The sequence below is a fragment of the Staurois parvus genome, unplaced genomic scaffold, assembly GCF_062004578.1.
Source record: "Staurois parvus isolate SC_StPar_1 unplaced genomic scaffold, SC_StPar_1.0 ptg001066l, whole genome shotgun sequence".
In the NCBI taxonomy this organism is placed as follows: domain Eukaryota; kingdom Metazoa; phylum Chordata; class Amphibia; order Anura; family Ranidae; genus Staurois; species Staurois parvus.
The window spans coordinates 1,295,415-1,321,518 of record NW_028318862.1 but is presented as its reverse complement, the minus strand read 5'-3'; positions in this window follow the sequence as shown (position 1 = coordinate 1,321,518).

Here is a 26,104-nt window from a genome sequence, read left to right as displayed (position 1 = left end):
AAGAAAATGCTTTCTGGGCAGAAAAAAAGGAACAAATTGCTAAGATTTTGGACATGGACCTCCTCTTCACACCATTACATTTCTTACTCCATGTTTCTACCATTTTGATCACTCGCAGTGTCCTACCTCTTTTACCTAACAAAACTAAACATTTAATATCGATCTATTGGAAATGGACACAAGACCCTAGTAGGAACGATTGGATCAAGAAAGTAGCAGATATTATGGGCGTCAAGGATTGGATAGCCAACTTTAGAGATAAATGTGAACGTTTTACCAAGATATGGACTACCTTGGTGTGCTACACCTCAGGGGTGATCGCTATATGACCCAATCAGGCGAGTCTCCTTACCCCTCTACGAGGAGCTCAGATTGTCACCCAACATAAGAGCTTGAGGTGTTCTCAATCTTGTTTTTTTCTAATTTTTTTCCTTTACCCTTGCTAGAATTTACAATACTAGTCATCAGAGATTGGTTACTAGTGTGACTGAGAATAGCTAATAAGATGGCATCCTACCAAAATCGTTTTAGGTTCTGGTTCTAATTGTATTAAATCTATTGCATCTGGAGTAGTTAACTGGGGGGTGAAGGCCATCTTGTGAGCTGGGGCCATTTCTACTAGCTGTAAGCCTACAGGGTTCTTGGGCTACACCAAGCAGTTGGTGGGGTCACTCTCCTTGCACATGTGGTACCTTTACGTGAGCTAATCAGCGCTCCAGGATGAGGCAGAGGCTGCGTTCAGGTGAAATCAACCTTAAGCCAGCACCCCGACTTAGAGATGAGCAGTTCACCGAGTGCAATGAATGTATGTACCCCAGTAAGTCCCAGTAAAACATGTTGTCCTGTGTTACTGCACACCTTAACTGTGAACTGTAGCATTTTAAGAGGTACGCTGCTGAGCCTATGCCCACTTCACTTATCCAGTGTACCTCTGGCACCTCACTCCCAGTGACAGAATGGGGTCCCACTGATCACCTGCGTGGACCTCATGCATGCTCTTCATTAACTCCTCACTCTTTCCCATACCATGCGGCTTATCTGGGGGTCTCCTTAATGTGAATTCAGTCCCAGTTTCTATTGGAAACCAACTGCTGAGGAAGGAGTCAGAGCACCACACTTCACAACAGGCTGCTATTCACTCCATGACCATCCTTGGTTACCTTTGGCAACTGCTTACTTCCTTTTCTCCTGATGCAGAGTCAACCTTTGTAACAGACTTACTTCATACCCAGGGGTGGACTGACAACTCATGGGGCCCCCGGGCAAAAGGGGATCATGGGGCCCCTGTGTCCTTGCCCAAACTCAAAAAAGCCTATGAAAAAGGTACCAGGGGCATCTCATGGGGCCCCCTACTGACCCCGGGCCCTCGGGCAGTGCCCGAGTTTCCAAATGGTCAGTCTGCCCCTGTTCATACCCCATATGTGCTTTAACTGACCCAAGTTCATTCAGCTGCCATTGCCGTCATGTACTCCTTTAAAATAACTTCAGACCAGGCTCAAGGAACAGTTTAGCAAATTTTACTGAACATTTGTGCAGCATTACAATTCAGAGTGCAAATCACAGTCCAGTACAAAAGTATTCCTTCTTAACTATTCGACTTGTAGCTGCCCAGGCATACCTTATACAGGGGAGAGTCCATAAGCTGGTGGAAGTCCATAGTGTTCCAGTTATTTGGTAAGTTGGTGCCTTCAGACTACAGGGCCCAGCAGTCCCCTTCCATAGAACGGTGTCACAGCATCTTAGCAGGCAGGTCCAGGGATTGCTGGTTGTAAAAGGTTACATCTTCCTCTGTGATCCTCTTGCTTTTATTTTCTTGTGACCAGAGCCCTCCTCCTTATTATATGAGCACAGGGAGGAAGGCAAAGCCCAGCAAAATCCTGGGAAACAGCAGAGTTAGCATTAACCCTTCCCTAACCTGGGCAGGCTAGCTAGCTCAGCTATCACAGAACCCATACCTATAGACAACCTGCCCACAACCTCTTACCATACTCCTCTATGAGGTACCTTGTTTGTCAATCTAGCAGTCACAGATTGAACCTCTGTATTTTGTACCTCTGTATGAATAATATTCAGAGTGACATTGGCTACTTTAGGAGACAATAATGTATATAATTGATAATGCTTACCCTCAATATAATAACCTTCCATGCTTAGTGTTTGAAGGGCTGCCTTTGGATAACCAGTGAAGGACTGTGGAGGTGGTGGAGTCAGTGGTATCCCCCCAATTGGATGATTTTTTTGATCTCTTATCATTTGGAGATCATTACTATTTGAGAAAGGGAACTGGCACACTAGTCTGTGAGGTGGTTTGGGATTCCTAAATGTGGACTTTCATCTTCAAGATTTCACATTTGAACTTTTATATATTTCTCTTTGAAATTTACTTTCTGCATAAGTGAATTACAGTATATGTTATAGGACTGTTAATTCACCATTTATGTGATGCACATCTCCTTAACAAGGGTACAGACTCAAAACCTAACAAGTATTCTAATCCATATCCATCCCTTCTAAAACAAAAAAGTGTTGTCTTTAGTTATAATTAAATAAAGATTGTATAAAAAAGTGTTATTTGGATTTCAGCTTCACTTTGTTAGTGTATCTCAATGTGCTTGTATAGCTAACACTCCTCCTCAGCCAGACTGACAATGCGGCTATCCAAAGGTGTCTCTGTTGCTCATTCAGCCACAGTGTAGGCATCTTACTTAGAACTGCAAAATAAAACTAAAACATTGTTTTGTTTTGCTTCGGATTGATTTATTAAGCTACTAATTTTGTTGTATTTGTAACAAAATTTATTTTTTTTGTTTCATTTTATTTCATTAATTCTTTTTCAACTGCATTAAAATGTTTCCAATGAATTCTAAGTATTGGAATGAAATATATCAAATCAATCAAAATTCATTGTGAAGAATACTATTTAAAATTTGAATTTTGAAAGATGCCTATATTCTTTCTATTTTACTCTATTTTGTTCAAGGTTTTTCTATTCTATTTATTTCTATTTTATTTTTTATTTTCTATTCTCTATTCTATTATTTCTATTGTATTCTATTATTTTCTAGTCTATTCCTTTATTTTCTATTCTATGTTATTCTATTCTGATTTATTCTTTTATTTTATTTCCTATTCTTATTTTATTTCCTATTCTATTTTACTCTATTTTATTTTTAAAAATTCGAATTTTAGAAGTCAGATGTATTCATTCTCTTCTATTCTATTCCTTTCTGTCCACTTCTATGCTTTTATTTTCTATTATATTTTTATTTTATTCTATTCTATTCTTTTTTGAAATTTGAATTTTGGAAGACAGAGACACTAATACACACAGTGTTTGATAGAAATCAGTAATAGTCAACAATATTTTTACAGCAATATTTTTTTTATTTGTGTTAATTTTTTAATTTGTTTCTAATTCTATTCGAATTTGGATAATTTGTTACTTCAGATTTGTTTAACCTAATTACTATGATAACTCGGAAATTTGGATATATCTTAATTAGAGATGAGCGAATTATTCAAAAATTCGATTCGGCTGATTCGCCGAATTTGCGGGAGAAATTCGATTCGATGCGAATTTATTCGCCGCAAATTTAACTTATTTAAAGGGTTTCTAGGCTTCAGAGAGCCTTTATATTAGTGCAGAACACTGTACCTTTAATTTAAATGCCCTTGGAGTCTGCTGGGGAAGAGAAATAATACTGTCAGTCAGTATGACATGCAGATGAGTGCCGTCGATCTTAGAATCACCGCACACTTCACTCATTTGGGCAGTCACGGGGCACGACGAAGAAGAAGAAGAAGAAGAAGAATGAAAAGAAGAATGAAAAGAAGAAGAAGAAGAATGAAAAGAAGAAGAAGAAGAATGAAAAGAAGAATGAAAAGAAGAAGAAGAAGAATGAAAAGAAGAATGAAAAGAAGAAGAAGAAGAATGAAAAGAAGAAGAAGAAGAAGAATGAAAAGAAGAATGAAAAGAAGAAGAAGAAGAATGAAAAGAAGAAGAAGAATGAAAAGAAGAGGAGGAAGAATGAAAAGAAGAATGAGAAGAAGAATGAAGAGAAGAATTAAAAGAAGAATGAAAAGAAGAATTAAAAGAAGAATGAGAAGAATGAAAAGAAGAATGAAAAGAAGAAGAATGAAAAGAAGAAGAAGAAGAATGAAAAGAAGAAGAAGAATGAAAAGAAGAAGAAGAAGAATGAAAAGAAGAATGAAAAGAAGAAGAAGAAGAATGAAAAGAAGAATGAAAAGAAGAAGAAGAAGAATGAAAAGAAGAAGAAGAAGAAGAATGAAAAGAAGAAGAAGAAGAATGAAAAGAAGAATGAAAAGAAGAAGAAGAAGAATGAAAAGAAGAAGAAGAAGAAGAATGAAAAGAAGAAGAAGAAGAATGAAAAGAAGAATGAAAAGAAGAAGAAGAAGAATGAAAAGAAGAAGAATGAAAAGAAGAAGAAGAAGAATGAAAAGAAGAATGAAAAGAAGAAGAAGAATGAAAAGAAGAATGAAAAGAAGAAGAAGAAGAATGAAAAGAAGAAGAAGAAGAATGAAAAGAAGAATGAAAAGAAGAAGAAGAAGAATGAAAAGAAGAAGAAGAAGAAGAAGAATGAAAAGAAGAATGAAAAGAAGAAGAAGAAGAATGAAAAGAAGAAGAATAAGAATGAAAAGAAGAATGAAAAGAAGAAGAAGAAGAATGAAAAGAAGAAGAATAAGAATGAAAAGAAGAATGAAAAGAAGAAGAAGAAGAATGAAAAGAAGAATGAGAAGAATGAAAAGAAGAATGAAAAGAAGAAGAAGAAGAATGAAAAGAAGAAGAATGAAAAGAAGAATGAAAAGAAGAATGAGAAGAAAGAAAAGAAGAAGAGGAATGAAAAGAAGAAGAAGAAGAATGAAAAGAAGAAGAAGAAGAATGAAAAGAAGAAGAATGAAAAGAAGAAGAAGAAGAATGAAAAGAAGAATGAAAAGAAGAAGAAGAAGAATGAAAAGAAGAAGAAGAAGAATGAAAAGAAGTAGAGACGAGCGAATCGAACCAGGCGAAGTGGAATTCGTTTCGAATTTCAGGAAAAATGTGATTCGCGGCGAATCCGAATATTAGCATACTTCGGGTGCGCGAATCGGATTTTTCCCGATCAGCCGGCAAAAGTGTCCCTGCAGAGAGCTCCGCTATTTCTGACAGTTCTCTGACAGTTCCTTCACATGTACAGCGGTTGAAACATTGTATCTATTTGTTTCCATTTAGGATACAGATGTTTTTATTCGGAAACAGATACAATGTTTCAACCGCTGTAAATGTGAAGGAACTGTCAGAGAACTGTCAGAAATAGCGGAGCTCTCTGCAGATACACTTTTTGCTGTACTGGAATACTTCTTCTTTTCATTCTTCTTTTCATTCTTCTTTTCATTCTTCTTCTCATTCTTCTTTTCATTCTTCTTCTTCTTTTCATTCTTCTTTTCATTCTTCTCATTCTTCTTTTCTTCTTCAGGAAAAGAAGAATTAGAAGAAGAATGAAAAGAAGAATGAGAAGAATGAAAAGAAGAATGAAAAGAAGAAGAAGAATGAAAAGAAGAATGAGAAGAAGAATGAAAAGAAGAATGAGAAGAAGAATGAGAAGAATGAAAAGAAGAATGAAAAGAAGAAGAAGAAGAATGAAAAGAAGAATGAAAAGAAGAAGAAGAATGAAAAGAAGAATGAGAAGAAGAATGAAAAGAAGAATGAGAAGAAGAATGAGAAGAATGAAAAGAAGAATGAAAAGAAGAAGAAGAAGAATGAAAAGAAGAATGAAAAGAAGAAGAAGAATGAAAAGAAGAATGAGAAGAATAATGAAAAGAAGAATGAAAAGAAGAATGAGAAGAATGAAAAGAAGAATGAAAAGAAGAAGAAGAATGAAAAGAAGAATGAGAAGAAGAATGAAAAGAAGAATGAAAAGAAGAAGAAGAAGAATGAAAAGAAGAAGAATGAAAAGAAGAAGAAGAATGAAAAGAAGAAGAAGAATGAAAAGAAGAAGTATTCCAGTACAGCAAAAAGTGTATCTGCAGAGAGCTCCGCTATTTCTGACAGTTCTCTGACAGTTCCTTCACATTTACAGCGGTTGAAACATTGTATCTATTTATTTCCGAATAAAAACATCTGTATCCTAAATGGAAACAAATAGACACAATGTTTCAACCGCTGTAAATGTGAAGGAACTGTCAGAGAACTGTCAGAAATAGCGGAGCTCTCTGCAGTGACACTTTTGCCGGCTGATCGGGAAAAATTCGATTCGTGCACCCGAAGTTTGCTAAAATTCGGATTCGATGCGAATCGAATTTTTCCTGAAATTCGAAACGAATTCCACTTCGCCAGGTTCGATTCGCTCATCTCTAATCCTAATCTTCAAATAATGAACATTTCTAATCTTAATACAGGAGGTATGTTACTGCCCAGATTTTATATTCTATGTTATTCTATTCTAATCTGTTTTTTTATTTTATTTTATTTTATTTCATATTCCTAATTCATTTCCTATTCTATTTTATTTTGCAAAATTCAAATTTTGGAAGACAGATGTATTCATGTTCTTCTATTCTATTTCTTTCTGTTCAATTCTATGCTTTTATTTTCTATTCTATTTTTGTTTTATTCTATTCTTTTTTGAAATTTGAATTTTGGAAGACAGCTAGTGTATTAACACTAATACACATAGTGTTTGATAGAAATCAGTAATAGTCAACAATATTTTTACTGCAACATCTTTTTTATTTGTGTTAATTTTCAAATTTGTTTCTAATTTGATTCGAATTTGGATAATTTGTTACTTCAGATTTGTTTATCGTAATTACTATGATAACTCGGAAATTTGGATACATCTTAATCTTCAAATAACGAACATTTCTAATCTTAATACAGGAGGTATGTTACTGCCCAGATTTTCTATTCTATGTTATTCTATTTTAATCTGTTTTTTTATTTTATTTTATTTTATTTCATATTCCTATTTTATTTCCTATTCTATTTTATTTTTCAAAATTCGAATTTTGGAAGACAGATGTATTCATGCTCTTCTATTCTATTTCCTTCTGTTCAATTCTATGCTTTTATTTTCTATTCTATTTTTGTTTTATTCTATTCATTTTTGAAATTTGAATTTCAGAAGACAGCTACTGTATATTAACACTAATACACACAGTGTTTGATAGAAATCAGTAATAGTCAACAATATTTTTACTGCAACATCTCTTTTTATTTGTGTTAATTTTCAAATTTGTTTCTAATTTGATTTGAATTTGGATAATTTGTTGCTTCAGATTTGTTTAACCTAATTACTTTGGTAACTTGCTTGAGGTTTTTCCCATACCCTACATCTCTTCTATCATTCTGCTAAATCTTTGTTTCGGTATTGCTTAGACCTGAAGAAGGGGACATTCCCTGAAAGCTTGTCCTCAAAATTGTATGTTAGTGCAAATAAAAAAAGTATCACGGACAGTACTCAATTGTTCCTATGGTAACTTGGAAATTTGGATACATCTGAATCTTCAAATAATGAACATTTCTAATCTTAATACAGGAGGTACAGTCATGGCCGAAATTGTTGGCACCCTTGATATTTTTCCTGAAAATCAAGTATTTCACACAAAAAAGGTATTGCATTAACACATGTTTTGCTATACACATGTTTATTCCCTTTGTATGTATTGAAACAAATATAAAACAGAGGCAGAAAAGCAAATATGACATAATGTCACACAAAACCCCAAAAATGGGCTGGACAAAAGTATTGGCACCCTTAACTTAATATTTGGTTGCACACCCTTTGGAAAACATAACTGAAATCAGTCGCTTCCTATAACCATCAATAAGCTTCTGACACCTCTCACCCGGAATTTTGGACCACTCTTCCTTTGCAAACAGCTCCAGGTCTCTCTTATTGGAAGGACACCTTTTCCCAACAGCAATTTTAAGATCTCTCCACAGGTGTTCAATGGGATTTAGATCTGGGCTCATTGCTGGCCACTTCAGAACTCTCCAGCGCTTCTTTGCCATCCATTTCTGAGTGCTTTTTGACGTATGTTTGGGGTCATTGTCCTGCTGGAAGACCCAGGATCTTGGACGCAAACCCAGCTTTCTGACACTGGGCCCTACAGTGCGACCCAAAATCCTTTGGTAATCCTCAGATTTCATGATGCCTTGCACACAGTCAAGGCACCCAGTGCCAGAGGCAGCAAAACAACCCCAAAACATCATTGAACCTCCACCATATTTTACCGTAGGTACTGTGTTTTGTTCTTTGTAGGCCTCATTCCGTTTTCGGTAAACAGTAGAATGATGTGCTTTACCGAAAAGCTCTATCTTGGTCTCATCTGTCCACAAGACGTTTTCCCAGAAGGCTTTTGGCTTACTCAAGTACATTTTGGCAAACTGTAGTCTTGCTTTTTTATGTCTCTGTGTCAGCAGTGGGGTCCTCCTGGGTCTCCTGCCATAGCGTTTCATTTCATTTAAATGTCGACGGATAGTTCGCGCTGACACTGATGCTCCCTGAGCCTGCAGGACAGCTTGAATGTCTTTGGAACATGTTTGGGGCTGCTTATCCACCATCCGGACTATTCTGCGTTGCAATCTTTCATCAATTTTCCTCATCCGTCCACGACCAGGGAGATTAGCTACAGTGCCATGGGTTGCAAACTTCTTGATAATGTTGCGCACTGTGGACAAAGGCAAATCTAGTTCTCTGGAGATGGACTTGTAACCTTGAGATTGTTGATATTTTGCCACAATTTTGGTTCTCAGGTCCTCAGACAGTTCTCGTCTCCTCTTTCTGTTGTCCATGCTTAGTGTGGCACAGACAGACACACAATGCAAAGGTTAAGTGAACGTCTCTCCTTTTTATCTGCTTTCAGGTGTGATTTCTATATTGCCCACACCTGTTACTTGCCCCAGGTGAGTTTACAGGAGCATCACATGCTTGTAACATTCTTATTTATCCGCAGTTGTGAAAGGGTGCCAATACTTTTGTCCAGCCCATTTTTGGAGGTTTGTGTGACATTATGTCGAATTTGCTTTCTTTCCTCCCTTTTTTTGTTTTGTCCCAATACACACAAAGGGAATAAACATGTGTATAGCAAAACATGTGTTAATGCAATACGTTTCGTGAGAAATACATGATTTCCTGGAGAAATATCAAGGGTGCCAACAATTTCGGCCATGACTGTATGTTACTGCCCAGATTTTCTATTCTATGTTATTCTATTCTAATCTATTCTTTTATTTTATTTCCTATTCTATTTTATTTTTCAAAATTCAAATTTTGGAAGACAGATGTATTCATGCTCTTCTATTCTATTTCTTTCTGTTCAATTCTATCCTTTTATTTTCTGTTCTATTTTTGTTTTATTCTATTCTTTTTTGAAATTTGTGTATACTATTAATATACAGTAGCTGTCTTTTTAAATTCACAGTGTTTGATAGAAATCAGTAATAGTCAACAATATTTTTACTGCAACATCTCTTTTTATTTGTGTTCATTTTCAAATTTGTTTCTAATTTGAATCGAATTTAGATAATTTGTTACTTCAGATTTGTTTAACCTAATTACTATGGTAACTCGGAAATTCTGATACATCTGGAATTCGGATACAGTAGCTGTCTTCCGAAATTCACAGTGTTTGATAGAAATCAGTAAGAGTTAACAATATTTTTACTGCAACATCTCTTTTTATTTGTGTTCATTTTCGAATTTGTTTCTAATTTGATTCGAATTCAGATAATTTGTTACTTCAGATTTGTTTAACCTAATTACTATGGTAACTTGGAAATTTGGATACATCTTAATCTTCAAATAACGAACATTTCTAATCTTAATACAGGAGGTATGTTACTGCCCAGATTTTCTATTCTATGTTATTCTATTCTAATCTATTCTTTTCTTTTATTTCCTATTCTATTTTATTTTTCAAAATTCAAATTTTGGAAGACAGATGTATTCATGCCCTTCTATTCTATTTCTTTCTGTTCAATTCTATCCTTTTACTTTCTGTTCTATTTTTGTTTTATTCTATTCTTTTTTGAAATTTGTGTATACTATTAATATACAGTAGCTGTCTTTTTAAATTCACAGTGTTTGATAGAAATCAGTAATAGTCAACAATATTTTTACTGCAACATCTCTTTTTATTTGTGTTCATTTTCAAATTTGTTTCTAATTTGAATCGAATTTAGATAATTTGTTACTTCAGATTTGTTTAACCTAATTACTATGGTAACTCGGAAATTCTGATACATCTGGAATTCGGATACAGTAGCTGTCTTCCGAAATTCACAGTGTTTGATAGAAATCAGTAAGAGTTAACAATATTTTTACTGCAACATCTCTTTTTATTTGTGTTCATTTTCGAATTTGTTTCTAATTTGATTCGAATTCAGATAATTTGTTACTTCAGATTTGTTTAACCTAATTACTATGGTAACTTGGAAATTTGGATACATCTTAATCTTCAAATAACGAACATTTCTAATCTTAATACAGGAGGTATGTTACTGCCCAGATTTTCTATTCTATGTTATTCTATTCTAATCTGTTTTTTTATTTTATTTTATTTCATATTCCTATTTTATTTCCTATTCTATTTTATTTTTCAAAATTCGAATTTTGGAAGACAGATATATTCATGCTCTTCTATTCTATTTCTTTCTGTTCAATTCTATGCTTTTATTTTCTATTCTATTTTTGTTTTATTCCATTCTTTTTTGGAATTTGTGTATACTGTTAATATACAGTAGCTGTCTTCCGAAATTCACAGTGTTTGATAGAAATCAGTAATAGTCAACAATATTTTTACTGCAGCATCTCTTTTTATTTGTGTTCATTTTCGAATTTGTTTCTAATTTGATTTGAATTCAGATAATTTGTTACTTCAGATTTGTTTAACCTAATTACTATGGTAACTTGGAAATTTGGATACATCTGAATCTTCAAATAATGAACATTTCTAATCTTAATACAGGAGGTATGTTACTGCCCAGATCACCAAGTGAAAACAGAGAGAAAAAGACTAAAAAAAATAAAAAAAAATGATGGTAAGCTGCAATAGGTCACATTTTTGGTTTTGGGTTTAATACTGCTTTCAGCAAAAGTAGACATCATTTGATTTCCAGTGTTCCCACACAAACATCTAGAGTGTTCTTTGCTATTACAATGAAAGATCATGACATGTATCTGTGAGCTTACGTAAGAAGCCTAATATAAAATATCTTGTTGATCACCATTATAATTTATTGTAGGCAATGGAGCAGAACGACTTTATTCCATCCGGTTTACTGACATGTACATACTCATCCCCACTCTGTCTACATTCAGCTTAATTAGTGCTGTCACATTATACACAAAATATGTATGAAGAGAACAGTGCATCAGCGCTATAATTGTCCTGAAGAGTTTACGTAAGGCTAGAACAAAAGCCAGCATCTCCTATCATGGCACATAATTCTCCGCAGATAATTATCCCTCTGTTCTCTTCATATTGTCAATATTATAATGAAGACAAATTGGCACCTAAAGGAGGCCATTCATGCACTGCTTTAATTATGTAATCATGGTAATTGTAACACCGAGGTGGAAGGTTTACGCAAGTTATGTTTGTCGGTTCATTTCCATAAATATCCCTTTAGTTCAGCAATCCCCTGGGTTGAGCTCAACCTGTAGATCTGGATGCATAATTAGTTAATTTGTGTTTGTTTCAGATTTAATGAAACTGCTTAACACTTTGAAAACAACAATATGGTCTGGGGAGCCCACACAATTGTAGAAATAAAATGAGGTGCCACCACAAGAACTGGCGGGGTGCTGCCAAAACACAAAACAAGAAAAGAAAAGGCTACACACCCAGTTGGCTACTACTCATAGATTTATTGCAATAGGACATTAAGTAAAAGCATCATGAGTCAATGACCCAAAACCCTCCCACCCCAAAGACCCCCCAGGTCCCCCAAATAGATCAAAAGACCCCCTACCTGTACTACCAACCCCCCCGCTAACCCCCCAAAAAAATTACCCCACCAAAATCCCACCTGCACCCCTCCAAACCCAAGTGGGAGGAGCTAAGGAGCCTAACCACCTCTAAATCTCCCATTCTTTGCAGGGAGAAGAAACAAACAGATCTTTCTCTCTGTATAAAACTCTGTGTGTTTGTCAACACAGGGCTCTGGACTGTGATTGGACACAGCTGATCAGCATGTCTCAGCCATAAATTATTGGCTAAAACCTGTTGAAAATCCTGCTGGACTTGGCCAGGAGGGGGGGAGTGGGGTGCTCAGAGCTAAAGAGCCTAACCACCTCTAAATCCCCCCTCCCTTGCAGGGAGAAGAAACAAACAGATCTTTCTCTCTGTGTAGAACCCTGTGTGTTTGTCAACACAGGGCTCTGGGCTGTGATTGGACACAGCCGATCAGCATGTCTCAGCCATAAATTATTGGCTAAAACCTGTTGACATAATCCTGCTTGAGTTGGCCAGGATGGGGGGGAGTGGGGTGCTCATGTGCACCCTGAATCCGGAAAACACTGCCAATGTACTGGTATGTGATTTTGCCTGTATGAGCTGCCCACAGAGAAATGCGGGCGGACGGTAGGCAAGTGGGTAAAGCGGAACTTTACCTTAAAAGGCAACTTTAGCTTTTTATAATCCCCCCCCACCAATATTTGTCCCAGTTTTGTTTTGGTTTTTCAGGGAGCCATTACCTATTTCTGGCAGATTCTCACTCCCACTTCTGCTGAGAGTCACAGTCAGCTTCCCTCATCTAAGATAGCAGTGCTGGGGACCCGTAAAGAACTAGCTCGAGTAAGGACAGTACTGGACAGGTAAATGTACTTTTAACTTGAGAGTCGGAAACAGGGGCAGACTGACAACTCATGGGGCCCCAGGGCAATAGGGGATCATAGGGCCCCTGTGTCCTTGCCCAAACTCAAAAAGCCTATGAAAAAGGTACCAGGGGCATCTCATGGGGCCCCCTACTGACCCCGGGCCCTCGGGCAGTGCCTGAGTTTCCAAATGGTCAGTCCGGCCCTGGTCGGAAACTGCAGTATTTAATTTTTTTGTTTAACTCACTGAAGATCCTCTGTAAGGTTGACAGCGTGCACTATGATGGAGAAGAGTGGTAAAGAAGGAGTCCTAAACAGTACAGCAACAACCAAGCCAAGGGATGGCTTGAGGCTAGTTGTGTGCTGTCCCTGGACTATGGTGTTTCTGAACATAAAACCACCCCACTTCAGGTTTTGCATCAGATTACTATGAACCTTGGGTGTCTGATTAAAAAAGATGGGTAAGGGGGGGCGTGTCCAAGATGGCGACCGGACGAGTCGCATGACCGGGAGCTCCGGCGGGATTCCTCTCCAACCTCGGGCATCCAGGTCGTATAGGAGGGCGGGGGCGAGCGGGTTACTCACCCGTCCCTGCTGCAGTGCTGTTGGGAAGTTTTGAGCGCTTCGGGCGCCGTCCTGCGGTGCGGCCTGCTGCGGCCAGGTGCAGCTGCGGCATCCTCCTACGGATCAGCTGGTGGTGGTGAGACGGGAGCGGGAAGGGGGACGGCTGGTCACCCCCCCTTCCGCGCGTGCAGGGAGCAGCTTACTTGTCTCCCCTCTGGGTCTGGCGATCATCATCATCCTCCCTCCCCCCCATAAGTGACACAGGGGTGGTGAGGCCTAGTGCGGCCCAGTGAGCACAGATCCTTCACCACCAGAGCACAGATTGGAGGTGATCCTAATCACGGTCAGCGCACTACCCAGGCACCTATACCTCCTACCAAAGTCTTCTGTCAGTATTCCAGGGCCCATCGGGGCAGCCCTCACACAAACCCAGGGACCACCGGCACATGGTAGAGGCCTTGCTATAGCCCACACAGCAGGGAGCTGTGCTGAGGTTAGGCCTACTGAAGATTCTTCCCCTGTAGATTCATATAGAGAGACGACAGTGATAATCACTATATCCACACAGCAATATTCAGTGTCTCCCCTGATTTGCCTATCCTCCCCAGCCCGTAGAGGCTTTCAGTGCGAATTAGGGCGTGTTTGCATCTACCTACCCACATCTTCATTTTCCTGTTTTGGGGGTTCCAGCATGACCCCAAAGAAAATGGCAACTTAATACCCTGAGCCTTGACACACGTAGGTGGGGCTACGCTTACATGACAAGGAATCGCTGCTAAAATGGGGAAAGCAGACAGGAAAGCTAACACTCCTCGCTCCAGATCCCCACGCCGTACAGGTGGTCCTGCTAATCGAGGCATTATTCCGTTCTCTCACTCCGGATCAAACAGATTCTTCCACCCTTGCCTCCCCACTACATTCGCCTGCAAAAGAAATTCCCTCACAGCCAATGAGCTTGTCAACAGCTACTGCAACTGGACGCTCTGATCCTCCCCCTCTCACCATGGGGGATTTGAAAGCGATTGCATCAGATATTAAAGGGACCCTTTCTGCGGCGATAGCTGAGTTACATATCGACATGCAGGCAGTGGCTCACAGACTGGACGCAGTAGAAGACACAGTTCATATGCAAGGTCTTGCTTTTCATGATATGCGCAGGCAGGTTGACTCGCACACCTCGCACTTAAGAGAGCTCGATCGTCACATTGAAGATCTGGACAATAGGGGTAGACGACATAACTTAAGAGTGCGCGGTGTGCCTGAAGCAATAGAGCCTAGCCAATTAACCCAAGCTATTTTATCTATCTTTAATGATCTTTTAGAAAGGCCGCATGAATCTCCAATTGAGTTCGAGCGCCTACACAGGGCTTTGCGTCCTAAAGGCAGAGATTCTGACCCACCGAGAGATATAGTTTGCTGTCTCGTCGACTTCCGCCTTAAAGAGGATATTTTACGCAGAGCTCGAGACAAACAACGCTTGCTATACCAAGACGTTGAAATCAAATTGTTTCAAGATCTCTCCCATCTCACCCTGCAACGCAGGAAAGACCTGCGACCTCTTCTAGATATACTTCGCTCTAAAGGTATTGCCTACCGTTGGAAGTTCCCGTTTGGCCTCTCTGCAACACATTTAGGGAGATCTGCTCTCATGAGATTTCCGGAAGATCTTGCACCATTCTGTGAAACCATGAATATCCCACTACCGGTCATACCTAATTGGTCCAATGACCCTATTCGACAAGTGCAACTAGATGAAGGCCCCATGGAGGCACAGTCTAATGGCCTCTCTACCGGAGACAGACGACGCAAATCATCTCACCAAACCTCAACTTCTCCGGTACGTAGAAGGCTCATTACCGGCGACAGTCTACCATCTTCACCTGCGCACCGCAAGGCACGTCATGAATGACTTCTACTTGTTATCACTTCTCAATGCTTCTGAGTAAAAACTCCCCCGTACCCTGAAGCTGCTCTACTGGTGGATCGTATGCGTTTAGGGGAAAGAAAAAGGAGAAAGAAAGAATTGTTTTTTTTTGTTGTTTTCTCTTTCTTTCTCTTTTCTGTTGATTTTAGCCAAGGTTCCATTATACGCTTTATTTGACATCATTCATACTTCTGAAGCCTGGACTTAAGGGTATGTGTATCGCATCACATTGTCAAATTTTATATGTATACTGTCTATCTGTGGTAAATATTGGTTTTGTTGGCATATATCAGCTAAGGTATCCTAGTGTGTGATAAAGAAGAACGAGGTGGGGATAAGTTTACTGGTGGCCTTGATTGTGCACCTATGGGTGTTAAAGATTATCTGCTTGGTCGGTAAGGGTCTACCACATTACCTTACGAACCCTGCCGGTTACAGGAGTGAAGTTAGGCTTGGGTTCCGGGGACATGGGCTAGGCCCTCTTTTGGATTGTTGCCTTCCTCTCCGAATCCCAATGTAGGGGTAAATGGTGCACTTGGATGGGGAGTCTCTGGGATCCTAGGTTTTGTGTTTCTTAGGATCATGGTTTCGCAATGTTCCTTGTCATGATCTTGGAAACAGATTCTGTGGGAGCATTGAGATTTCCGGACTAGCCTTTACATTTATTTTACCTATCCTTAAGGTGGCAGGGGATATTGGCTTACGCAGATCAATCTCGTACTATGTTGTGTCTCTCGCTCCTGCTGTACCTTGAGAGATGATATAATGGGGTTGATTCATAGGACTCAATGCCATTTTTTTTGTACCATTATACAAACCTTCCTCTGACCCTTCTCTTATAGTTGGATCAAGGTAGACAAAGTATTCGTTTGATACTCGCACTATTCCTTCGCTCTTCCTAAATTGTTCTCTCCCTACATAGCATTTGGAATACCTTAATTGCCAATGTGGTTTCTGACAGGTTACATACCCTCTATCTAGCTATGATTATGATGGTGTTTTAGATTTGAAATTTGGGATCGTTCTATTTGATATTCTCGTTTATAGTTCACTATGTAGACGGGTCCAACTTGGCCCTACACAGTTTCCTGCTTTGACTTGGAGCTTGTGTTGGGTCACGGATCGTGGACTCTTCCCCTCTAATAACCTATCTATGTTTAGTGGGTGGTGGGGAGTGAGGCACTAAACAAGTTTCCTCGGTTGGAACTAAGATCTACATTGTATCTGGGAAAGGGTGACTGACAATGTTTGGTCGGTGACCTACTTCCTAGAACAATCATAAGTGATATTATTGCTACTGTTATGCACTGTTTCATGTAAAGTAAATATCAGTAGTTGAAATGCATATGGCCTATGATGACCACTTTCAAGTGACTCACTTACTTAATAGGCACGGTTTAATGTACCTTTCAGGTTAAGACAGTTTAGAGATTACTTTATGGTTAACTGATGACATAACTTATCAATACTTAAATTTATGGTTCACGCAACTGAACTTTACATTTTCTGGAGCTGGCCAAAGTTTTCTGATGTATATCCATAACGTACAGGTCTTATCCTTAGATACGCACTCTCTCCCATACCTAACATTACACATCTTTGTTTATGAGCCTTGATGTGGTCTAGGTGCTTACCTATAATATTTTGCTTAATATGCTGTTACTTCTATTACTTCTAGTCTGCATACTCCCCCTGTTACACACCTCTCATCTCTCGATACAAATTAGCTACTTCCCACCTACGTATATGTGTCAAGGACGCCTCATGTTGGATTATTTCCCCTCTACACCTTTTTATTCAGGAGAGTTTGGCCTCTTTCAGATTGTACTTAACATTGCCAATTCGGCCGTCTCTGGGTTTGACACTTCTCCGACTGTAATTTCAGACTCCCAGCTATCATATTGCTAACAACTAAGTATTGGGAGCTGTATTATGAGAAAGAATAGCTGGACTATTCTGCCTCTGGATTCTAGTCTTTACAGGAAGTTGAAAGAAGATAGCTCAATACATGAATATGGGTTTATATGACATACACCTGACACTTCTCTTCTTCTTTGCCACATTCCTTGACTCTTTTCCGTAATAACTTCTCCTCTACTCCAACATTCTGAAACTTTCTACTAGCCTTTTTCTAATCTTTATACTAGTCTCTTTCCCCTCCTCATCACCTTCCCTGCCCTCCCTTAACCCACCCCCCTCTATACCCCCCTCCCTCCCCCCCCTTTTTTTTTTTTTTTTTTTCTCTCTCTCTCCCTGCTGCTGTGATACTCATCTGGTATACTTATAGCCCTTAAGCAACCCTTTTGGGTAAATGACATGATGACATGATTGGACCTGACGGTTTTACCAATTCTTACTACAAGTCTTTTCTTGACGTTTTGGGGCTTCCATTTCTACAGGCCTTCAACTCACTAGACACGCCAGGGCAGTCTATGCGCCATCTTTCCGAGGCTCACATCACGGTTATACCCAAAGAGAATAAGGACCATACATCACCAGCGAATTATCGTCCGATCTCTCTATTGAATGTTGATCTAAAGATTTTTGCCAAGATTCTGGCTACCCGTTTACAACAGGTAATAGATTCCATCATATCACCGGACCAGGTGGGCTTTGTTCCAGGGAGAGAGGCCAGAGATAACACTATAAGGGCCATAAATATACATCATTGGTTAACCCAAAATCAACAATCTGGATTCTTTCTCTCGTTAGACGCCGAAAAGGCGTTTGACAGACTAGCATGGGATTACGTAGAGGCAGTTCTGATTGGCATTGGACTACCTTTGCGCTTTTTGTCATTTATTCTGTCTTTATATAATGCCCCCACAGCACGAGTGCGAGTGAATGGCTGCCTTTCGGATTCCTTTTCAATCAGCAATGGGACTAGACAGGGATGCCCACTATCACCCCTCTTATTCATTCTTACTCTGGAACCTTTCTTGAACTGCATAAAAGATAATGATAACATTAAGGGGATTTTGATCAATGGCAAAATGCATAAAGTGGCAGCCTTTGCTGATGACGTGTTACTTTTCTTGACTGACCCACATATCACGATACCTAATTTGTTACAAGATTTCAAATTATTTCAGTATTTGGCTAATTTTAAAATCAACTTTTCTAAATCCCAAGCGCTGAATATATCATTGACTCCAGATGTGATTAGACAGGCGACACTAAATTTTCCCTTTACCTGGCAACGTGAAGCTATCACTTACTTAGGTATCCAACTACCATCCCATCTTACAGAACTGTATACAAAAAATTTTCTTCCCCTCTTACGTAACATCTCCAAAGACCTCCAGACATGGAACAAACCTTGGTTCTCGTGGTTTGGTAGAGCAGCAATTCTTAAGATGAACGTGCTCCCCAGAATATTATATTTACTACAGACAATACCAATTCAATTGCCAAATTCGTTCTTTCAATCGTATAAAACGCTCTGCTCATCCTTTCTGTGGTATAATAAACGTCCAAGAATTAGCTATGCCCAACTCACTATGCCCAAGCAGAATGGAGGTATTGGATTACCAGATATTAACCGTTATTACAGGGCTTGCCACCTAGCCAGGTTAGTAGACTGGACCACGAATCACATTCCTAAGGTCTGAGTTGGTTTGGAGGCTGATTTTTCTCAGACGCCTCTTTCTACCTCCCCATGGCTGAAAACTTCCCACGTCCCTTCTGAGTTTCGGAATCACCCACTTATAGGTCCCACATTACGCTGTAGCTCACAATTATTCCAGAAAAAAGAACTTTCTTCCTCTCCGAGCCCTTTCACTCCGATCAAAATGAATCCAGACTTTGTTCCAGGGATGTCTCCAACATTTCTCGCTGGGTATAGCCGTGAGGATAACCTGACAGTACGTCAACTCTTCAAAGATTCTAAGCTCTTATCTAGAGAAGACATTACTCGGGCGTGGCCCTCCATCACTCTAACGCCTTGGATGTATAGACAAATACACCACTTTTTGCGTAACTCCCCACATTTACAGGATTTGTCAAGATCGCTTACTGCATTTGAGAAGCTCTGCTTTACAGACTCCCCTCAGCGGCATGTAATATCTAAGATATATTCTTTTTTGGAAAGTTCCAATACCTCTCATTTGCAGAGGGCTTGTATAGCCTGGCAACGTGATCTACAAATCCCACTCTCTCCAGAGGACTGGGACCGGATTTGTGACCACATACATAAAGGTTCCATGTGTGTTTCTACACAAGAAGGCAACTACAAAGTATTTTCCAGGTGGTACAGAGTTCCATCTGTGCTTCATAAATTTGATCCTAATGTTCCTAACTTATGCTGGAGAGGTTGCCAGGCAACAGGCACTCTTTTGCATATATGGTGGGAGTGCCCGCAACTGCAGCCCTTCTGGATAAATGTTTTGGACATAATCGCACAAGTCACTACATACGCCCTAGACTTTACCCCAGCACAATGTCTACTCCATCATTCCTCTCTTCCTGTGAAGACCTATCGTAAGTCGCTTGCATTACACATGATAAATGCGGCAAAACAGTGTATTCCTGTTCATTGGCGATCAGACCATATTCCCACCGTGCGAGAGTGGATTCTTAGGATCAATAAGATCGCGGAAATGGAGGAGCTGATCTCAGTGGCGAAAGAACACCCCGAGCGATTCAGGAAGACATGGGCATGTTGGACTCACTTCCTATCTACTGAGACTTATCATGGCTTAATGAAGGAATGAGCGAGAAGATTTGGTAAACTGGAGAACCTCTAGAACTTTCACCCCAGGAATAATTCCTTTACTGGACTTTAAAGAGATTATAACCTTAATTTAAGACAGCATCTGTTATAACCAGGCCGATACTATGTGATGTGATTGGTTTAGTTATACTTATTTAATTCTAATCCCCAACTCCCCCCCCCCCTTTTTTTTTTTTTTTTTTCTCTCCCCCTATTTATATGTCTTCCTTGTCCCACTCCTCCTCACTCTGATATTACTTCCCATACTCCTTTTCCATTTCCACTCGAGTCTCTTTCTTTTCTTTTCTTTCTCGTTTTAGCAACCCTTTTTCTCATATTCTAAATAGCAATATTATTTACAAGGATCAGAACACTTCTAGATGTACAAGTGTGATAATACTTTAGAAAACTAACCCACGATTTTTGGATACGGATATAGCAGACATATGTGCCTTGAGATAATACGTTTGTCTTGCGCCTCATAGTCTTGCTGCTTGAGCTCTCTCTACATAGAGACTAATGTATACCATATTTATCGAACATTACAGATGGTAAATATTATTACTATGGTTATACTTTTTGCATATGCTTTATTGTGGGAATTGGATGCATGTTGCTCTAAAATCTATTCTAACGTCCTATTCCCGTCTGCGATACGGGAGAACATATATGAAGATGTGCACGGACTGCGATCCGTATCTGTCTATGATCTGTTTTGTCTTTCTTACTTCAATAAAACGTTTTTGGAAAAAAAAAAAAGATGGGTAAGTGTGTTTTAGAAGGGACCCACACTGAATGGTTGAGGAGGAACAACTATTGTGGAGCTGTACTATAGTAAACTAAAATTATCTCTGTTGATGTACCCCAGCTGTTTTGAAGAATAACAACAGAAACCAATTAATGCTCGTGTGTAGATTTACTCTGTGTTCTTGTCCTTAAAGTTAACTGAATGGGGAGAGACTGTTAGGCTCCATTCACACTTAGATGTTTCAAATTGCGGGCGGAATTGCCATGATTGTGCCCACAATTTGAAAACGCACTGTCAAAATGTGAAACGTGCTGTAAAAATGTGAAAACGCGCTGTCAAAGTGTGAAAACGCACTGTCAAAATGTGAAACGTGCGGTAAAAATGTGAAAACGCACTGTCAAAATGTGAAAACGTATTTAAATTAAATTTGGTCTCTCCTATTCCCCCCGGTATTTCATTTTTTGGTGATCCTACTTTTGCAGCAGCTTTTTCTTCTCCTCAACTGTTTCGTTGGTGGTATGATCAATCTCTTACTAGATTATCTGATTTTCAAAGAGGAGGATCTTAAATTACCTTTGATATGCTGCGCGCGCTTTTTGATATTCCCCTTCGTGAGTACCATCGTTACCGACAGATTAGACACTTTTTTGAATCACATTTTGGCCTTATACCATCTTCTCCTGTTTCCTTTTTTGAATGTACCAGTCGTGACTGTCCTAGGGGAAGGGGTCTTATTTCTAATTTTTATCACCAATCTTTGCTCTGTCTTTTTCATACGCCTCCTTTATACCGACAAAATGGGAGGAGGATAGTGGTACCACTTTTTCGGATGAGGATTGGGATTCCATGGTGGATAACATATGTAAAAGCTCTCGATCTCTTTCTTGTTCGCGAGACGGCCCTTAAGGTTTTAACTAGATGGTATTATACCCCATCAAGACTACATATATTGTTCCCACAAACATCCCCTCTATGTTTTCGGGGGTGTGGCCTTACAGGCACTTTGGTGCATATATTTTGGGATTGCCCGTCCATATCTTTGATTTGGTGCAGGATATCCGAGGTGGCTACCTCACTGGCGGGTACCCCAGTACGCTTATCTATACAGACCTGTCTATTGGGGGCTCATATCCCAGGGGTCCCTGATGCCATTATGAGATTGATACATACTATTTGTATTGCCACTTTATGGTCTATTGCCTTACACTGGAGGTCCAATGCTGTACTTTTGGCCTCCATTCTACACAGAATTGATGCTGTAATGCTCATGGAAAGCATTCACTATACTCTGCTGGATAAGATGCACTTATTTGATAAAAATTAGGAGTCATGGAGGGATTATAGACATTTATTGCATGATTAACAACATTTCCAGTGAAAAATGACTGACATATACTGTTGACAGAAGTATCATTCAACCTATCTTATCATTAATGTATTTCATGTACTTGCAATCTACTTTTTTCTGTTTCTTCTCTTTCTTACTATAATACACTTTTCTGAATTGTACTTTTCAAAAGTGCCTTGTATTTGCTGTAAATATTATTTGAAAATGTGCTGTTGTTTTACTGTCTACTTTTATTCAATAAAGTCGTTTGTAAACAAAAAAAAATGTGAAAACGTGCATTCACGTGTTCAGGTGCCATTTATTTCAATGGCACCTGAAAACACAGGACATTTTTGCCATGATCGAGGCACTTTATTCAATGCAAAAAATGTGCCAGCATTGCGCAAACAAAATTGCAGAACACACAACTCCCGGAAATGGTAACCTCTTTTGGGTGTCGCATGTCCCGTCATTTTGTTTGCGTGATCATGGTGCATTTGTCGTGTAGAAAAATGCACTGTGATCGCGGCAAAGATGCCCCGCATTTTCAGGTGCAATTGAGATGAATGGCACCTGAACACACTAATGCCGTTTTTACATTTTCACAGCGCATTTTCAAATTGTGGGCTGAATTATGTTGATTCCACAAGAAATTTGAAACATCTAAGTGTGAATGCAGCCATATGCCTTTTTTTGGTAATGCAACTTGCTTTGTTGGCATTTGACCTCCTGGTTTAAATACTTTGAGTTATTGAGGGTCAGGTCAATCTGACTGACATAATATTTTCTGCAATTCATTCATTTATGAATGGAAGCTAAGATTGTAGCCAGGGGCGGACTGACAATTCATGGGGCCCCCAGGCAATAGGGGATAATGGGGCCCCTGTATCCTTGCCCAAACTCAAAAAAGCCTATGAAAAAGGTACCAGGGGCATCTCATGGGGCCCCCTACTGACCCCGGGCCATCGGGCAGTGCCCGAGTTTCCAAATGGTCAGTCCGCCCCTGATTGTAGCCTTCATTTGTGAATTAGTTGTGTGTGTAAATTGAAGACTTTTTTTAAAGCAACGTATTAACTCTGTATTAACTCATAGAGGTGTATTTATAAGGAAAAAAATGCATATCAATTTGGCCAGTGAAAGTATATGTTCATTTCTTGTGTGCCAATGGGCCCAAAAACCCCACAAATATTATTAGGCTCTTTCCTGTGCCGAATGAATGTTGACCATTTATTTAAAATAGAAAATAATCCATTCAGCTACTAAATGGTGCTACGTATCATAAGAAATTCCTGCAGTAGTTCCCTGCATCCCTTCATGTCAAGGTTCTTGGTGTTATTCTGGACTCTGAACTATCCTTTTGGCCCAACCAGGGGTGGACTGACCATTTGGAAACTCGGGCATTGCCCGAGGGCCCGGGGTCAGTAGGGGGCCCCATGAGATGCCCCTGGTACCTTTTTCATAGGCTTTTTTGAGTTTGGGCAAGGACACAGGGGCCCCATGATCCCTTATTGCCCTGGGGCCCCATGAGTTGTCAGTCCGCCCCTGGACCCATCATCCAATCACTTCCCAAAGCTTGCCATTAGAGATGAGCGAATCAAACATGGAGAAGTGGAATTCGTTTCGAATATTGGGAAATATTCGATTCGCGCCGAATCCGAAAATTAGCCAACTTCGGATGCACGAATCGAATTTTCCCAAAAATGGCGGCGACATGTGTGGCGACGGAGCGGGGATCTCTGGGAAGGCGTGCAGACAAGGCGGGCTGACCCGTAATGCATTCATTCATGACATGTGATCGCATTAGCCAATCAGCAGCCAGCCAGCCAGCACTGTGTAATGGTGGAGCTATAAATTGCGGCCATCTTACAATTCTCCATTAGCCTGCGGTCATTCAAGAGAGACAGACCTGTCTGTATTAGGGACAGAGTTAGGGCCAGAGAGACTTTAGGGCCACAGAATCGTTACTTAGGGACACAGAATCGTTACTTAGGGACACAGAATCGTTACTAAGGGACACAGAATTGTTAATCAGGGACACAGAATTGTTACTCAGGGACAGACACAGAATTGTTACTGAGGGACACAGAATTGTTACTCAGGGACACAGAATTGTTACTCAGGGACACAGAATTGTTACTCAGGGACAGACACAGAATTGTTACTGAGGGACACAGAATTGTTACTGAGGGACACAGAATTGTTACTCAGGGACACAGAATTGTTACTCAGGGACACAGAATTGTTACTGAGGGACACAGAATTGTTACTCAGGGACACAGAATTGTTACTCTGGGACACAGAATTGTTACTCAGGGACAGACACAGAATTGTTACTGAGGGACACAGAATTGTTACTCAGGGACACAGAATTGTTACTCAGGGACACAGAATTGTTACTCAGGGACAGACACAGAATTGTTACTGAGGGACACAGAATTGTTACTCAGGGACACAGAATTGTTACTGAGGGACACAGAATTGTTACTCAGGGACACAGAATTGTTACTCAGGGACACAGAATTGTTACTCAGGGACACAGAATTGTCACTCAGGGACAGACACAGAATTGTTACTGAGGGACACAGAATTGTTACTCAGGGACACAGAATTGTTACTCAGGGACACAGAATTGTTACTCAGGGACAGACACAGAATTGTTACTCAGGGACAGACACAGAATTGTTACTGAGGGACACAGAATTGTTACTGAGGGACACAGAATTGTTACTCAGGGACAGACACAGAATTGTTACTGAGGGACACAGAATTGTTACTGAGGGACACAGAATTGTTACTCAGGGACAGACACAGAATTGTTACTCAGGGACACAGAACTGTTACTCAGGGACACAGAATTGTTACTCAGGGACAGACACAGAATTGTTACTGAGGGACACAGAATTGTTACTCAGGGACACAGAATTGTTACTCAGGGACACAGAATTGTTACTCAGGGACAGACACAGAATTGTTACTGAGGGACACAGAATTGTTACTCAGGGACACAGAATTGTTACTGAGGGACACAGAATTGTTACTCAGGGACACAGAATTGTTACTCAGGGACACAGAATTGTTACTCAGGGACACAGAATTGTCACTCAGGGACAGACACAGAATTGTTACTGAGGGACACAGAATTGTTACTGAGGGACACAGAATTGTTACTCAGGGACACAGAATTGTTACTCAGGGACAGACACAGAATTGTTACTGAGGGACACAGAATTGTTACTGAGGGACACAGAATTGTTACTCAGGGACAGACACAGAATTGTTACTGAGGGACACAGAATTGTTACTGAGGGACACAGAATTGTTACTGAGGGACACAGAATTGTTACTCAGGGACACAGAATTGTTACTCAGGGACACAGAATTGTTACTCAGGGACAGACACAGAAATGTTACTGAGGGACACAGAATTGTTACTGAGGGACACAGAATTGTTACTGAGGGACACAGAATTGTTACTCAGGGACACAGAAAAGTTACTCAGGGACACAGAATTGTTACTGAGGGACACAGAATTGTTACTGAGGGACACAGAATTGTTACTGAGGGACACAGAATTGTTACTCAGGGACACAGAATTGTTACTCAGGGACAGACACAGAATTTTTACCGAGGGACACAGAATTGTTACTGAGGGACACAAAATTGTTACTGAGGGACACAGAATTGTTACTCAGGGACACAAAATTGTTACTCAGAGACACAGAATTGTTACTCAGGGACAAACACAGAATTGTTACTGAGGGACACAGAATTGTTACTGAGGGACACAGAATTGTTACTCAGGGACACAGAATTGTTACTCAGGGACACAGAATTGTTACTCAGGGACAGACACAGAATTGTTACTGAGGGACACAGAATTGTTACTGAGGGACACCGAATTGTTACTCAAGGACACAGAATTGATACTCAGGGACACAGAATTGTTACTTAGGGACACAGAATTGTTACTCAGGGACACAGAATTGTTACTTAGGGACACAGAATTGTTACT